The sequence below is a fragment of the Hipposideros armiger genome, unplaced genomic scaffold (assembly GCF_001890085.2).
Source record: "Hipposideros armiger isolate ML-2016 unplaced genomic scaffold, ASM189008v1 scaffold_172, whole genome shotgun sequence".
Classification (NCBI taxonomy): Eukaryota; Metazoa; Chordata; class Mammalia; order Chiroptera; family Hipposideridae; genus Hipposideros; species Hipposideros armiger.
In genome coordinates, this window is record NW_017731522.1 from 2,987,747 (window position 1) to 3,006,115 (window position 18,369).

An 18,369-nucleotide genomic window follows, 5' to 3' on the forward strand; every position below is an offset into this window, starting at 1 on the left:
GTGGGATCCGAACCGGGGCCCTCTGGCGTCCCAAGCCAGTTCTTAACCATCGCACCACTCGGCCGGCCCCTGTCAGACTTACTTTTGACCCTGGGTAACCAGCCCTGCCACTGTGTACCTCAGGAGGCTCTTTCAGTGGCAGCCAGCCAACCTCAATTTGTGCAATACCTGAGGACTTTTGGTGGTGGGCAACCAGCCCCAAGCCATACTGCAGCCTTTTGTAGATAACTCTCTGGTGTCTGTAGGCCTGAAGTGGGAAACAGCTGGCCTTGGTGTGCTTTGAGCATTTTGAGGAGTGGCCCCAAGTTCAGCACTGATGCCAAACCTGAATATGTATTAACCTGGTGAACACTTACCCCACCCTGGTGACTACCAGGGAACCTGCCTTACACCACTCACATGCCACCCAAGGCTCTTAAAGAGCTAAGCCTTATAGGAGATGGCAGGTGGACTAAGGGAACCCTGGGCCTTTGGTTAAGCTGCGCCAGGTCTGGTACTTGTGGCTGCTGGCCTCAGTTCTTAGAGTGGCCTTTCCCACGCACCTCCAGGTCCAGCACAGGCAGTGACCAAAGGCAGATAGCTGTGTAGCTGCTACTAGGTAGCCCCAGGCCAGTCACAGGCAATGGCTGACCTTGGCCTGCATGGAAGCATCTTCGAAAAGGCCCCAGAACCAACAAACCTGGAGGCTGGCTTCAGTTCACAACAGAACACTTCCCAATTAGCCCCAGAAGTGGCACACACCAAGGGTGGTTTCAATAGGCACATGGCCTGGCTGGGGTTAATTGCCTATGTGGGGTCATCCCCCAAACAGCAACGCATATCATGTAGGCTGGTGAATGCTTACAGCCAGTTGGCCTGAGAGTCAATCCTACCCACTGTCATGCCAACAGAAATCAAGGCTCAACTATAACAAGAGAGCACACACAACCTACACAAGGGACACTCCTGAGGCACACAATATAGGTGAACAGGGATATTGCACCACTGGGCCACACAGGATACCTACTGCATAAGGACAACTGGCACAGACTGAGAGACATAGGAGATCTACCTAATACATAGAAACAAATACAGAGAGGCAGACAAAATGAGAAAACAAAGAAACATGTCCCAAATGAAAGAACAGGAGAAAACTCCAGAAAAAGAACTAAACAAAATGGAGGCAAGCAACCTACCAAAAACAGAGTTCAAAATAATGGTTACAAGGATGCTCAAGAAACTTAGTGAGAACTTCAACAAAGAAATAGTAAGCATTAAAGAGGATATAGACACCATAAAATTGAACCAGTCAGAAATAAAGAATACAATAACTGAAATGAAGAATAACTAAAAGAAATCAACAGCAGATTAGATGAAGCAGAAGCTGAAATCAATGATTTGGAACACAAGACAGCAGAAAACACCCAACTGCAAAAAACAAAAATTAAAAAAAATAAATAGCTTAAGGGACCTGTGGGACAACATCAAGCATAACAACATTTGCATCATAGAAGTACCAGAAGGACAAGAGAGAGTGCAAGGAATTGAAAACCTATTTGAGTAAATAATGATTGAGAACTTTCCTAACCTGGAGAAGGAAATAGACAGAAATTTGGGAAGTATAGAGTGTTCCAAACATGATGCACCCAAACAGGCCCACACCAAAACACATCATAATTAAAATGGCACAGGTTAAAGACAAACAGAGAATTTTCAAAGCAGCAAGAGGAAAGTAATTAGTTATTTACAAGGGGGCTCTCATAAGATGGTCAGCTGATTTCTCAACAGAAATTTTGCAGGCCAGAAGGGATTAGCACAGAATATTCAAAGTGATGAAAAAGCAAGGACCTATGAGCAAGACTATTCTACCTAGCAAGGCTATCATTTAAAATTGAAAAAGAGCTAAAAAGCTTCCCAGACAAGAAACAGCTAAAGAAATTCATAACCACCAAGCCAGTATTACAAGTAATGTTAAAGGGACTTCCTTAAGAAGAAGGAAAAAATGTACATAAATGTGAATAATAAAATGACAATAGCTGGTATCTATCAACTATCACTTTAAATGTAAATGGATTAAATGCTTCAATTAAAGGACATAGTGTAACAAAATGGATAAGAAAACAAAACCCATACATATGCTGTCTACAAGAGACCCACTTAAGATCAAAAGATACACATAGACTGAAAGTAAAGGGATGGAAATATATATTTTATGCAAATAGAAAAGAAAAAAAAAGCAGGGGTACCAATATTGAAATCAGAAAAGATAGACTTTAAAACAAGGGCTATAACAAGAGACAAAGAGAGACATTACATAATGATAAAGGGATCAATACAAGAGGATATAACACTAGTAAACATCTATATACTCAACATAGGAGCACCTAAATATATAAAGCAACATTGACCTACATAAAGGGAGAGATCAACAGTAATTCAATCATGGTAGGGGATTTTAACACCCCATTGACACCAACGGACAGATCTTCCAGACAGAAAATCAACAAGGAAGCAGCGGCCTTAAAAAACACACTAGACCAGATGGATTCAGTTGATATTTTTAGAGCATTTCACCCCAAAGCAGCAGAATATACATTATTTTCAAGTGCACATGGAACATTTTACAATATAGACCCCATGTTAGGCCACGAAACAAGTCTCAATAAACTTAAGAAGATTGAAATAATATCAAGCACCTTCTCTGTCCACAGCCATATGACACTAGAAATCAACGACAAGAAAAAAACTGAAAAACACACAAACACATGGAGCCTAAATAACATGTTACTAAATAGCGAGTGTGTCACCAATGAGATCAAGGAAGAAATCAAAAGATACCTTGGGATAAATGAAAGTGAAAACACAATGACCCCAAATCTATGGGACACAAGGAAAGAAGTCTGAAGAAGATAATTTCTAGCAATACAGGCCTACATCAAGAAACAAGAAAAATCTCAAATAAACAGTCTAACTTTACATTCAAAATATTATAAACAGAACAGCAAACAAAGCCCAAAGTGAGTAGAAAGAAGGAAATAATAAAGATCAGAGCAGAAATAAACAAAATAGAGTCTAAAAAGAAAAAACAAAAGGTCATAAAACAAGAGCTCGTTCTTAGAAAAGATAAACAAAATTGATGAACATTTATCCAGACTTATCAAGAGAAAAAGAGAGAAGATCCCAATAAATAAAATCAGAAATGAAAAAGAAGTGACAACTGACACTACAGAAATACAAAGGATTCTATGAAACTATTATGATCAATTTATGTCAACAAATTGGGCATCTGTAAAAAATACAAAAATTTCTAGAAATATACAATCTTTCAAGACTGAAACAAAAAGAAACAGAAAACCTGAACTGACCAATTATTACTAATGAAATTGATTCAGTAATGAAATAATTCCCAACAAACACAAATCCTGGACCGGATGGCTCCACAGTTACATTTAACCAAACACTTAAAGAATTAGCACCTATCCTTCTCAAACTATTCCAAAAATTTCAAGAGGAGGAAAAGCTCCCAAGCTCATTTCATGAGGCCAGCTTTACCCTGATTCCAAAAGACATTACAAGAAAAGAAAATTATAGGCCAATATCCCTTATGAACATAGTTGGAAAAATCCTCAACAAATATTAAAAAGCTGAATTAGCAATACATTAAAAAGATATACACCACAATCAAGTGGGATTTATTTCTGGGATGCAAAGTTGGTTCAATATCCACAAATCAATTAACATGATAAACCACATAAACAAAATAAAGGATAAAAATCATATGATCCTATCAATAGGTGCAGAAAAAGCATTTGACAAAATCCAGTATCCATTTGTGATAAAAACTCTCTGCAAAGTGGGGGTAGAGGGAACATATCTCAACATAATAAAGGCCACATATGACAAACCCACAGCTAACATCATACTCAGTGGGAAAAAGCTTAAAGCATTCCCTTTAAGATAAGGAACAAGACAGGGATGTCCACTCTCACCACTTTTAGTGAACATAATACTGGAAGTCCTAGCCATAGCAGTCAGAAAAGAAAAAGAAATAAAAGGCATTCAAATTGGAGAGAAACAAGTAAAATTGTCAATTATTTGCAGATGACATAATATCATATATAGAGAACCCTAAAGATCTCATAAAAAAAAGTGAAAAAGCTAATAAATGAATTCAGTTAAGTAGCAGGATACAAAATTAATGTTCAGAAATTGGTTGTATTTTTATACACCAATAACAAATTATCAGACAGAATTAAATAAACAATACCATTTACAGTTGCATAAAAAAAATACCTAGGAATAAATTTAACCAAGGAGATTAAAAACCTGTAGTTAGAAAATTATAAGATACTGAAGAAAGAAACAGAAAAAGACACAAATAAATGGAAGCATATACTGTGCTCATGGATAAGAATTATCATCATTAATATGTCCATACAACCCAAAGCAATCTATAGATTCAATGCAATTCGTATTAAAATACCAATGGAATTTTCCACAGAACTAGAACAAAAAATCCTAAAATTTATATGGAACAAAAAAGACCCTGAATATCCACAGTAATCTTGAGATGATAGAAGAAAAAAGTTGGAGGTATCATGTTACCTGATATAAAACTGTACTATAAGACCACAGTAACCAAAGCAGCATAGTACTGACATAGAAACAGACGCACAGATCAATAGAACAGAATAGAGAGCCCAGAAATGACGCACACCCATGGTCATTTAATCTATGACAAAGGAGGCAAGAATGCACAATAGGGTAAAGACAGTCCATTAAATAAAAGGTGTTGGGAAAACTGGAGAAATACATGCAGAAAGAAAGAAAGAAAAGAAAGAAAGAAAGAAAGAAAGAAAGAAAGAAAGAAAGAAAGAAAGAAAGAAAGAAAGAAAGAAAGAAAGAAAGAAAGGAAACTGGACCACCTTCTTCTTCAGTATACAATAATAAACTCAAAATGGATTAAAAGCTTAAATGTATGACCTGAAACTATAAAACTCCTAGAAAAAAAGCATAGGCAGTAAACTCTCTGAAATTGCTCTTAATAATATCTTTTCTGATATAATTCCTAGCAAGGGAAACAAAAGAAAAAATAAACAAATGGAAGTACATCAAACTAGAAACTTTTTTCACTGCCAAGGAAACTCAAATATTGCATCTGCAATCTGGGAGGGGTGAGGACTGAACAAAGGAACAATGGTTTCCACCAGCTTCTCCATTCTGGAGAAAGCTGCTCTGTCAGTCCTAGCCCTGAGGCCAGACAATTCAATTCCTCCCCGTATGTCCCTGGTGTCTTTGGAGCTGCTGCCCCAGTGCTGGAGTTCAGATCGAGTGAGTCTGTCAGCAAGTCCATGCACAGACCCTTTAACAGGAGTGCCTGGGATTCCAGCAGGCTTTGTCTCACTCAGCCACAATCTCTGCTGGTTTTCAGAATCTGAAGTTATGGGACTTCTCTCCCTGGCAGTGGAATGCTGGTTTGGGGAGCCTGGTGAGACCCCTTGCTCCTCAAAATGGACCTCCATAGCTGAGATACCCCTCCCAAGTTTTAATGATCACATCTGGGTGTGCGACCCACCCATTCCACGTCTCTGCCCCTCCTACCAGTCTTGATGTGGCCTCTTCTGTAGATCCTTAGTTGTAGGGCTTTGGTTCAGTGCATTTTAGGTGATTCTCAGTGATGGTTGTTCTGTAGTTTAGTTGTCATTTTGATGTGGTCATGAGGGAAGGTAAGCACAGCATTTGTGTATTCTACCATCTTGACCAGACTCCATTCTTTACATCATTCTTAATTTTCTTCTTTCCCTCTAGGTACATAGTTTATTTTAGCTTAGGGGAGGAGGCTTTTAAAAATTCCTATCAGGCTTTCAATTTTTAGCTTCTAAATATGCCAAATTTATGGTAACAGATTTATTAAATTCTTTAAAATATCAGATTTTAGCAGGGAGAACAGTGATTTTATTTATTTCCAGTGGTATTAAACAATTTAATGAACTCAAGAGGATGCAAAGGCTATTACCTTCCAGAGCCATTCCTTCTGATAGCCCAAAAAACGAATGAACAGCCTCCATGTCCTAGGTTGGCAAAAAGTCAAGCCAAACCCCTAGGACAAAGGCAGTAAGAATCTCTGAGAAAGAAAGGATAAGGAACCAATTTGTCTTATAGACTTTTTTTAGGTAGCTCTTATATCTTTAATTTTTTATTAACCTATTACAGGATACTCTTGATTTTAATTACTTGCATAGATGTCCAAAGTTTCTTTTAGGATCTATTTAAAAGTGTTTTTTTTTTAATCATTTTATTTTTTAGAAGCTTCTGATATTAACCATAGAATGCATTCCATTGTCCCTGAGAGGTTTAGAATTCTCTCTTTAAGGGAACATCTTTGAAGTGGATTTAAAAATGGTTTGTAAGCATAATTCATTTTGGAAACAAACTACTCATATTGCAAGACATCATTTGTTTACCAAGTTAAAATGTATTAGAAATATTTGCTCGTCTTGCGGAACACTCGCAAACCAAGTTACTCACAATCCAAGGTTTTACTGTAAAGGTATTCTGTAATGGCTATTAGTGTATTAAATTATTTTGTTTGTCCATCTGTATCCTTTATCATACCCTTTATTATAGAAAAATCCCATAAGTAAGCATTCCCTGAGTTCTGTGGGTTGTTCTAGCAAATGATTAAATTCAAAAAGTTGGTCACAGGCCCCTCTTATTTATAGTCAACTGCTCAGAAGTACAGGTGACATGATGGGATGGGAGACCAGCATTTGAAGTGGGGGACAGTCTTGGGGGCCTGAACCCTTAACCTGTGGAGTCCCTACTAACTCCAGTTAAGTTCGGAATTGAATTGAATTATAGGACACCCAGCTTGTGTTGCAGAGAATTGTTTGGAAAATACCCACACATCTTCTGTCATAAGTGTTGGGAGTGTGACTGAAAAAGAAACACACAAATTGTTTTTTTCTAGAAAGGTTCCTGTGGCCATGTTGAAACTGTGGTCACACTCTACAAATGAAGATTCACACACACCGGTCAGTATTTGCTTAATGTTTCGTGCACTCACCTGGTGTAAAATAGCTGTTAAGAAGGGGGATCTGAGAGCTCCCAAGACCTATTCTTTATCCTTTACTAGCTGTGTTACCTTTCTAAGCCGCTGTTTATCATCCATAAAATTAACAATGGTAATGACTCCATGGTGTTATTGTGAAGAATTAATGAGAAAATTCACATAAAACACTGCACAGAGTTTAGTATATACAAAGAAGTTATCATTATTTTTCATTTGTTTCTTAAATGGCTTTTGAATACCTAGCATGTGCAAGACATAGGCCAAGTCAATGAGTTTTCAAAATATTGCTAAAATATATTCAGATAGCAAGGTAAAAAATTAAGGTAAAAAAATCATTAATACTCAGCCTCCCAATCCACAGAGTTGCAGTGATATATGCCAAATGTGTAGTCTGACAAGGCACTTAATTTGGCCCTATGTGTAACCATAACTGATTTCAAAGCTGACAGTTCCCTTTCATGTTCAATATCTGACACTTCCATTCATTCCAAAGAATTATCTTTTCAAGCAACATTCTGCAAAAATTGTGGGCTAGAACGTTACCAAATAACGTAATGCAATTAGAGCCAAACGTTGCTGATGTGATCAATTTCAAAACCTCGAGTCTTTGAATATAACACAGAATAATTTATAATTGAACTCCACTAGTTTTTTCAAATTAGATTTTATGTTATTTTAGCTGAGTAGGAACTTACAAGGAAAGCCTTAAGGCGCTAGGGAAATGTAAGCAACCAGAAAAAGAAAAAGAATGTAGACTGACAGCCTTACCATAAAGCGATCAAATTTGAAATTTTATGGAAACAGGGCAGTCACAAATTGTTATGTTACCATGTAATATCAAATCAATGCTGGCCATAAACTGGGTTTGTTCATTAATACAACCTTTTACTGCTGTGCAGAGATCAAACAGGGAAGAAAAAATTGGTCATAAAAACAAAGACTCAGAAGGGTGTATGCCAGATTTACTGAAAAAGTTTGCTGGCTTCAAGGCAAAGTGAAGCATGCACTAAGGATTAGTAGCTGTTTACCTCATCAGCAGTGCTGACAGAAGAACGCACATAGCCTTAGTTTCTTCATTTGTAAGAGAGAATATTAGAACATTTTCCTGTACCTTGGATTTAAAAATCAAAACCAAAATGGATTAACCAATCTGTGTTGATGCCTCAGTTTCTTTTTAGTGAAAACATAGTTTAAATAAAATATAATATGAGCCATTTGAAAATTTATTCAACTGATAAACTAGATAATTCACAGAAGTGACCCATAAAGATATGACTTTAAGATCAAAAGCCATATGAGACTGGAAATGTCCTATTTTCAGAGATAAACAAGTACCTCTTTCCCCAATCCTGGCTACTTACATCTCCTTGCTTCCTACTATTACCCTGGTTACCAAAATATTTTCTTCTGTCTTAAATGAATTATCCATCTTTATCTATTATCCAGTTAATCTGAGCAGTCTAGTGCCAATGTACATTTGCAGACCAGTTTTCCAGCTATTCCCATAGCACTTATTCTTCTTTCTGGCTTTCTAGGGCTGTTTGCCTACCCCTGATCATATCTTACTGTGATCACACTTTGGCATTTACTATTCACTCTTTGACTTTGTTTTTTGTTTGTTTGTTTTTGCTGGGTGATAAAGTCCTATGCATCCTCTAACATCCATTTCTAATATTCCCTCCTTTATGAGGCCTTGGTTGTATTCACAGGTTACTCTTGCCTTCACTATTTACATTATCCTACAGTTATTCATTTGGTTTGAGCCTTCCCGAATGGACTAAGGAGTCCATGAGGGACAGTACCAGATCTCATTTGTTTTTGTACCATTAGAGCCTAGGACAGTCCTGGCACATAGTAAGTACCTCACAGGCATTTGCTGGATGCATGGCTTCTTTCTATGGTGATTAGCACCCGGCACAAAGATACCTAACTAAGAGGCAGTGTACTATAATCCAGCTTGCCATAGCATGTCCCCTGGTGTAGGCCATTAATAGCCCTAACAGAGGAGCATCTATTTTGTAATTAATTTACCCAGGAGTACTCCTTTTTGCAACTTCCACAGGGGGATTGTATGTGCTACCAGCAGCCCTGGTTGGATGGATGGATAAACAAACTGAATGAAGTTTCCCACAACTCCTAGAGCTATTAAAAAACAAAAGAGAAGCCTAAAAAGCTTTGTCAGAGGGATAACGTCTAGTTGTCAAAATTGACTAATTTTGTGAGGGATAAATCCTGACATCTTTTTCTTAGGTTGTGTTATCCCATTGGTGGTGGTGATATTTGAATGGTACTATTTGGAACGCAAACATTTCTTATGATGAGTGTGTGTGTGTGTGTGTGTGTGTGTGTGTGTGTGTATACTATCATCTTTTAATCTCCTACAGATGAATGGCAATTCTTAAACATTCTGGAGGGATGCTAAAATGTATCAACAAAGAGTCCATCTGTGAGGATCTAAGATGGTGGAGCAAATAAATGCTGTGCTTGCCTCCTCCCATGACCACATTAAAAATACAACCAAATTATAGAAGAATAAACCTGGAGAACCACCTGAAGTCTAGCTGAACAGAAAATTTATAACTAAAGATATAAAGAAGCCACACTGAGACTGGTAGAGGAGTGGGGATGCGGAATGGGCAGCCCCACACCTACACGTGGAGGTTGAGATCAGGAGGGATATCTCAGCCATGGAGGGTCCTCCTGGAGGAGTGAGGGAACCTCTCCCCAGACCAGTCTACCCAGTCCTGGGTACCAGTACTGGGAAGAGGAGACCTTACAACATATTGCTATGAAAAACAATGGGAATTCTGACAGCCCAAGTGGGACCGAAGGCTGCAGAAAACCCAGACTTCCTCTTAAAGTGCTCACATGCAAACTCACTCACTTGCAGGCACTCACTCTGGGCTCTCTCAGAGGGACAATGACTCAGGAGGCATCAGTGACATACAGGGAAAGACTGAGTTCTGTGGCTTTAGGGTAAGGACTGGAAGGACAGATGCCATTTTTGCCGTATAAAACCCTCTTCTCATACCGCTGGCAGGCAGGTGCCATCTTTTCTGTGTTCAGTCCTCCCCCACATGAACAAATCTGAAATCTACATTGGCCTGTTGAACTCCACTCTCTCTACCCTGATGACTCCCTGGGACCAAACCCTACTCCACTTGCTCAATGCCTGAGGCACTTTCTCAGGGAACAGCCAGCCCCACATTCATTGTACTCTTTCTTGGACAACTCTTGGGGGTCTGTGGGCCCCAGGCAGTTGGCAACTAGCGTTGGTGCACTCTGAGACTTTTGCTGAGTAACTCCAGGCTCAGCACTGTCATCAAACCAGAACCTATATTAACTTGGTGAACACCCGTTCCACCCTGGTGACTCCCGGAGACCATGCCTCACCAAACTCGCATACTGCATGAGGCTCTATCAGTGGATGAGCCTTATAAGATATGACAATTAAGTTTGCAAACTTGTTGGAATGATGTTGCTAATTTTTTTGATATCAGAGGGATTAGTTTTTATAAATTTGTACAAACTGGACAAACAGTTAACCAAGTTTACTATTTGGAAGTATTGAGAAGGCTGTGTGAAAAAATTAGATGACCTGAACTTTTGCCAACAATGCACTAGCTCACATGATGATACTGTCTGTAAGGAAGTTTTCAGCCAGTAAACAAATAACTGTACTGGAACACTCTCCCTACTCACCTGATCTGGCCCCCAAAAATTTCTTTCTTTTCCCAAAGATAAAGAAAATATTGAAAGGAAGATATTTTGATGACATTCAAGATATCAAGGGTAATACAATGACAGCTATGATGGCCATTCCAGAGAAAGAGTTCCAAAATTGTTTTGAAGGGTGGACTAGGCATTCGCCTCAGTGCGTAGCTTCCCAAGGGGAGTAGTTTGAAGCTGACCATAGTGATATTCAGCAGAGAGGTTTGTAGCAGTTTTTTTAGAATGAGTTCATGAAGGTAATTGTCAGACAGGAGCCAGCAGGAAGCAGCAGGCCTTGGAGTGTCTTGGAACTTTTTTGAAGGTAGCCCAGGCCCAGTACTGGTGGCAGCCACCCTGTGCTCATAGTGTGGCCTTTTCCATGTGCCTCCAGGTCTAGCACAGCTAGTGACCAACAGTAGATCACTTTGTAACTCCTACCAGGGAGTTTCTGGACAGTCACCGACAATGGCTGACCTGGGCCTAACTCTGGAGCTCCTCCCAAGAGGCCCCAGAACCAACATACCTGGAGGTCAGCTTCAGACCACAGCAGAGCACCACCCAAATAGCTCGACAAGTGACTCACCTAAAAGGTGGTCTCAGCAGGTACCAGAGCCCACTTGGCTGAATACTGCTTTGGGGAAGGGGGAAGCCCACAGAACAGCAACCCATAAGCTGTGGATGTGACCAAACCCCACAGTCAGTCAGCTTGAGGGTCAATCCCACCCACTGATGTGCCACAAGCAATGAAGGCTCAACTATAACGGAGGGCAAACACAACTTACACAATGGACACCCCTGGAGTACTTGGCACAGGTGACCTGGGAGACATGCCACTGGGTCCCACAGGCACCTACTACATGAGGTCACTTGGCCAGGACTGGGAGACATAGCAGATCTGCCTAATATATAGAACAAACAGAGAGAGGTAGCCAAAATGGGGAAACAACAACAAAAATATGTCCTAAGTGAAAGAACAGGAGAAAACTTTAGTAAAAGAACTAAACAAAATGAACGCAAGCAGTCTACCAGATACAGGTTTCAAAATAATGGTTATAAGGGTGCTCAATGAACTTAGCGAGAACTTCAACGAAGAAATAGCAAGCATAAAAAGGATATAGACACCATAAAAATGAGACAGAAGTAAAGAATACAATAATTAGAATGAAGAATGCACTGGAAGGAATCACCAGCAGCCTACATGAATCAGGTGATTTAGATGACAAGGTAGCAGAAAAAACCCAATATAAATAGCAAAAAGAAAAAAGACCTCCCCCCTGCAAATGGCGATACTTTAAGAGACCCCTGTGACAACATCAAAAGTAACAACATTGCCATCATAGGGATATCAGAAGGAGAAGAGAGAAATCATAGTAGGAGACTTTAACACCCCATTGACACCAATGGACAGATCTTCCAGACAGAAAATCAACACAGAAACTGGACGTAAATGACACACTAGATCAGATGGATTCAATTAACATTTTTAGAGTATTTCACCCCAAAGCAGCAGAATATGCATTTTTTTCAGGTGCACATGGAACATGTTATAATATAGACCCCATGTTAGGCCACAAAATAAGTCTCAATAAATTTAAGAAGATTGAAGTTATAATAAGTGTGTTCTCATACCTCAATGGTATAACACTACAAATCAATTAGAAGAAAAAAAAAGTGATAAACACATGGAGGCTAACATGTTACTCAATAATGAATGTGTCAGCAATGAGATCAAGTAAGAAATCGAAAGATACCTTGAGATAAATGAAAGTGAAAACACAATGACCCAAAATCTATGGGACACAGTGAAAACAGTCATAAGAGAGAAATTCATAGCAATACAGGCCTAACTTAAGAAACAAACAAAAAAAACCTCAATAAGCAATCTAACATGACTCTTAAAGAACTAAAATAAGAATAGTAAACAAATTGCAAGGGAGTAGATAAAAGGAAATAATGTAGATCAGAGCTGAAATAAACAAAATACAGTAAAACAAGAAAGAAAGAGAAAAACATACAAAAGATCAATGAAACCAAGAGCTGGTTCTTTAAAAAGATAAACAAAATTGATAAACATGTAATGAGGTTTATCCAGAAAAAAAGAGAGCAGACTAAAATAAATAAAATCAGAAGTGAAAGGAGAAAAGTGACAACTGACACCACAGAAATACAAAGAATTATGAGAAAAATATTATGAAAAATTATATGTCGCCAAGTTAATCAATCTGGAAGAAATGTATAAATTCCTAGAAACATAAAAATTTGTAAGACTGAATCAAATAAAAACAGAAAATCTGAACAGATTGATTACTACTAATAAAATTGGGTCAATAATAAAAAACTTCCAACAAACAAAAGTCCTGGACTGGATGGCTTTACTAGTGAATTTTACCAAATATTCAAAGAAGAATTAACACCTAACCTTCTAAAGTCTATTCGAAAAAATTCAAGATGAGGGAAAGTTTCCAAGGTCATTTTATGAGGCCACCATTACACTGATTTCAAAAATAGAGAAAGACATTATAAAAAAAATTATAGACTGATACCCCTGATTTACATAGATGCCAAAATCCTCAACAAAGTATTAGCCACGTGAATTCAGTAATATATTAAGATGATATACCATGATCAGGTGGGATATATTCCTGGGAAGCATCATTGTTAAATATCCACAAATCAATTAATGTGATATGCCATATCAACAAAATGAAAGATAAAAATTAGATAATCATATCAATAGATGCAGAAAAAGCATTCAACAAAATCTAGTATCTATTTATGATAAAAAATCTTAGTAAAGTGGGAATAAAAGGAATATATCTCAATATAATAAAGGCCATATATGACAAATCCACAACTAACATCATAGTCAATGGGGAAAAGCTAAAAGCACTTTCTTTAAGATCAGGAACAAGACAAGGATGTTCACTCTCACCACTTTTATTCAACATAATATTGCAAATCTTAGCCACAGCAATCAGACAAGAAAAAGAAATAAAAGGCATCTAAATTGGAAAGGCAGAAGTAAAACTGTAATTATTTGCAGATGATATGGTACTATATATGGAGAACCTAAAAGATTCCACCAAAAAACTATTAGAACTCCTAAATTAATTCAGTAAAGTAGGAGGAATACAAAATTGATATTCAGAAATCTGTTGCATTTTTATTGATCAATAACAAACTATCAGAAAGAGAAATTAAGAAAACAATACCATTTATAATTGCATCAAAAAATACCCAGGAACAAATTTAACCAAACAGGTAAAAAACCTGTACTTGGAAAACTATAAAAAATGAAGAAAGAAATTGAAGAAGCATATACAAATCAATGGAAGCATATACCATGCCCATGAATAGAAAAAATTAACAGCATTAAAGTGTCCATAGTACTCAAAGCAATCTATAGATTCAATACAACCACTATCAAAATACCTATGGCATTTTTTTTCACAGAAATAATACAAATAGTCTTAAATTTATATGGAAACAGAAAAACCCTGAATAGCCTCAGTAATCTTGAAAAAGTGGAATAAAATTGGCTATATCATGCTGCCTGATATTACTATACTACAAGTCTATAATAATCAAAACAGCATGGTACTGGATTAAAAACAGACATATAGATCCAGGGAACAAAATAGAGAGCCCCCAAATAATCCCATACCTATATGGTCATTTAATCTATGAAAAAGGAGGCAACAACATACAGTGGGGATAAAGACAATCTAGTCAATAAATTGTGTTGGTAAAGCTAAACAGATACATGTAACAAAATGAATCTGGACCACCTTTTTACTCCACATGCAAGAATAAACTCAAAATGGATTAAAGGCTTAAACATAAGACCCAAAACCATAAAACTCCTAGAAGAAAACATAGGCAGCAAATTCTCTGACATTGCCCATAGTAACATTTTTTTCTGATATATGTCCTTGGGCAAGGGAAACAAAAGAAAAAAATAAACAAACGGGACTACATCAAACTAAAAAGTTTTTGCACTGCCACGGAAACCATCAACAAAATGAAAAGACAGCCTACTGAATGGGAGAAAATATTTGCCAATGACATTTCTGATAATGGTTTAATATCAAACATTTATTAAGAACTCATACAACTCAAGACCAAAAATCCAATTAAAAAAATGGGCAGAGGACCTGAATGGACATTTCTCCAAAGATGTCCAATAGACAGATGGCCAATAGACATATGAAAAGATACTCAATGTTCCTAATATCACAGAAATGCAAATTAAAACCACAATGAGCTATTACCTCACACCTGTCAAAATACCTATCATCAATAAATCAACAAACAAAAGTGTTGGTGGGGATGTGGAGAAAATGGAACCCTATTGCACTGTTGGTGGGTTTGTACATTGGTGCAACCACTATGGAAAATGTTTTGGAGGTTCCTTAGAAATTAAAAATAGACCTATCTTATGACCCAGCAATTCCATTGTTAGGTATTTATCTAAAGAAATCCAAATCACTAATTTGAAAAGATATATGCACCCCAATGTTCATTGCAGCACTGTTTACAATAACCAAAATATGCCCATCAATAGATGATTAGATAAAGAAGAGGTAGTACATATATACAATGGAATGTTACTCAGCCATAAAAAATAATGAAATCTTACCATTTACAACAACATGCATGGATTTAGAGGTTATTTTGCTAAGTGAAATAAATCAGACAAAGAAAGACAAACACTATATGATCTCATTTGTATGTGGAATCTAAAGAACAAAATAAATAAACAAACAAAACAGAAACAGACTCATAGATATAGAGAATAAAATGATGGTTTCCAGAAAAAGGGAGTTGGGGAGCTGGCTGAAAAAGGTTAAGGTATTAAGAAATACAAATTGGGAGAGAGAACCAAGATGGCTAAGTACATAAATACTGTGCCTGTGTCCTTCCATGAAAACATTAAAATTACAAGTAAATTATAGAACAATCAACCTGGAGAACCATCTGAAGTCCAGCTGAACAGAAGTGCTGTAACTACAAATATAAAGAAGCCACGTTGAGACTGGTATAAGGGGCAGAGATTCAAAACAGGCTCCACACCTGCATGTGGTGGTTGAGAATCAGGAGGGATGGGTATCTCAGCTGGGGAGGTTCCTCCCCAGAGAAGCAAGGGATCCCAGCCTCCCCACCAAGCTCCCAAGCTTGGAGTACTGGTGCCGGGAAGAGGGGCCCCCACAACATCTGACTGTGAAAAATAGTGGGAATTCTGACTATTTGGGTGGGACTGAAGGCTGCGGGAAACCCAGACATCCTCTTAAATGGCCTGTGTATAGACTCACTTGCTCGCAGGCACTCATCTTGGACTCCAGCGAAGGGATAATAACTCGGGGAGACTCAGGGACATACAGGGGGCAAACTGAGGAGTGTGACTGCAGGAAAGTGATTGGAGGACAGTCGCCATTTTCCCTGTGTGGAATCTTCCTCCAGTGCAGCCAGCAGGTGGTCACCATCTTTGCTATGTTGAGCCCACCCTTACAGGTCAAATCTGAATCTGATTGGCCTGGTAAGCTCCACTGCTCTGCCCTGTGGACTCAGCTGTCACCCTGCCCCACACAACTAGCGCACCTGCAGAGGCACATTCTTTGAGACCAGCCAGACCCTCCCTAATTGCACTGTTTCTTGGAAAACTTACAAAGTCCACAGGCCCCCGGTGAGCAGCAAGTGGCCTCATTATGGTCTGAGACTTTTGCTGAGTTGCTCCAGGTTCAGCACTAGCACCAAACCAGAATCTACACTAACCTAATGACCACAACTCTTCCCAATGTAGTGACTTCCTAAGACCCTGCCTCACCCAACTTGCACACCACACGAGGCTTTATCAGTGATTGGACCTTAAGGGAGCTAGCAGGTAGCAACAGATCTCAGGGTGTCCTGATAGTTTGCAGAGCTACCCCAGGCCCGGAACTAGTTGCAGACGTCCTTGGTTCCCAGCGTGGCCTCACCCACGCTCCTCAGCACAGACAGTGGACAATCGCAGATCATTTTGTAGCTCTTACTAGGTAGTCCGTGGCCAGTCACAGGCAGTGGGTGACCTGGGCCTGTGCCAGAGCCCCTCACAAGAGGCCCCAGAACCAACATACTTGGGAGTTGGCTTCACACTACAGCAGAGCACCTCCTAATTAGACCCACAAGTGACATAGCAAAGGGTGGTCTCAACGGGCACCAGAGCCCATTAGGGCAAATTCCACTCAGTGGGGTAAGCCCTCTGCACAGCAGCATGTAAGGTGTTAATGTGGCCAAACCCCACAGCCAATCAGCTTGAGGGTTAATCTCACCCATCGACATGCCAATAGTAATCAATGCTCAACTATAATAGGAGAGCACACACAACACACACAAGGGACACTCCTGGAATACCTGGAGCAGGTGACCAGGGAGAATGTGCCAGAGTCCCACAGGGTACCTACTACTTAAGGCCACCTGACCAAGACTGAGGGACATAGAAAATCTATCTATAATAATATGTAGAACAAGCAACAAGGCAGCCAAAATAAGGAAGCAAAGAAATACATCCTAAATGAAAGAACAGGAGAAAATTCCATTAAAAGAACTAAACGTAATGGAGGCAAGCAACCTACCAAAGAAAGTTCAAAACAATGGTTATAAGGATGCTCAAGAAACTTGGTGAGAATTTCAACAAAGAGATAGCAAGCATAAAAAAAAAAGACATGGAAACCATAAAAAAGAACCAGTTGGAAGTGAAGAATACAATAACTAAAATGAATAATGTACTAGAAAGAATCACCAGAAGACTAGATGAAGCAGAAGATCAAATCAATGATTTGGAAAACAGGGTAGCAGAAAACACCCAATCAGAAACAGAAAAAAATCCACAAAAATGAGGATAGTTTACTAGACCTTTGGGTAAACAAGTGTAAAACATTTGCATCATAGGGGTACCAGGAGGAGGAGAAAGCAAGAGATCGCGAACTTATTTGAAAAAATGATGACTGAAAACTTTCTTAACTTGGCAAAAAAAAAAAATAGACTTACAACTCCAGGAAGTGCAGAGTATCCCAAACAAGATGAACTCAAAGAGACCCACACTAGACACATTTTAATTAAAATGGCAACGGCTAAATACAAAGAGAGAATTGTTAAAGCAGCAAGAGAAAGGCAACGAGTAACTTGTAAGGGAGCTCCCACAAGATTATTAGCTGATTTCTCAACAGAAACTTTGCAGGCCAGAAGGGATTGGCAGGAAATATTCAATGTGATGAAAAGCAAGAACCTACAACCAAGATTAGTCTACCAAGCAAAGCTATCATTTAAAATCCAAGGACAGATAAAGATCTTACCCAAAAAGAAAAAGCTAAAGGAGTTCATCTCTGCCAAACCAGTATTATAAGAAATGTTAAAGGGACTTCTTTAAGATGGAAAAAAAATCAAAATTATGAATAATAAAATGGGAATAGTTACATATCTATCAATAATTACTTTCAATGTAAAGGGATTCAATGCTCCAATTAAAAGACACAGGAGGGATGAATTGATAAGAAAACAAGGCCCTTACATGTGCTGCCTATGAGAGACTCTCTTCAGATTGAAAGCCACACACAAAAGGATGGTAAAGA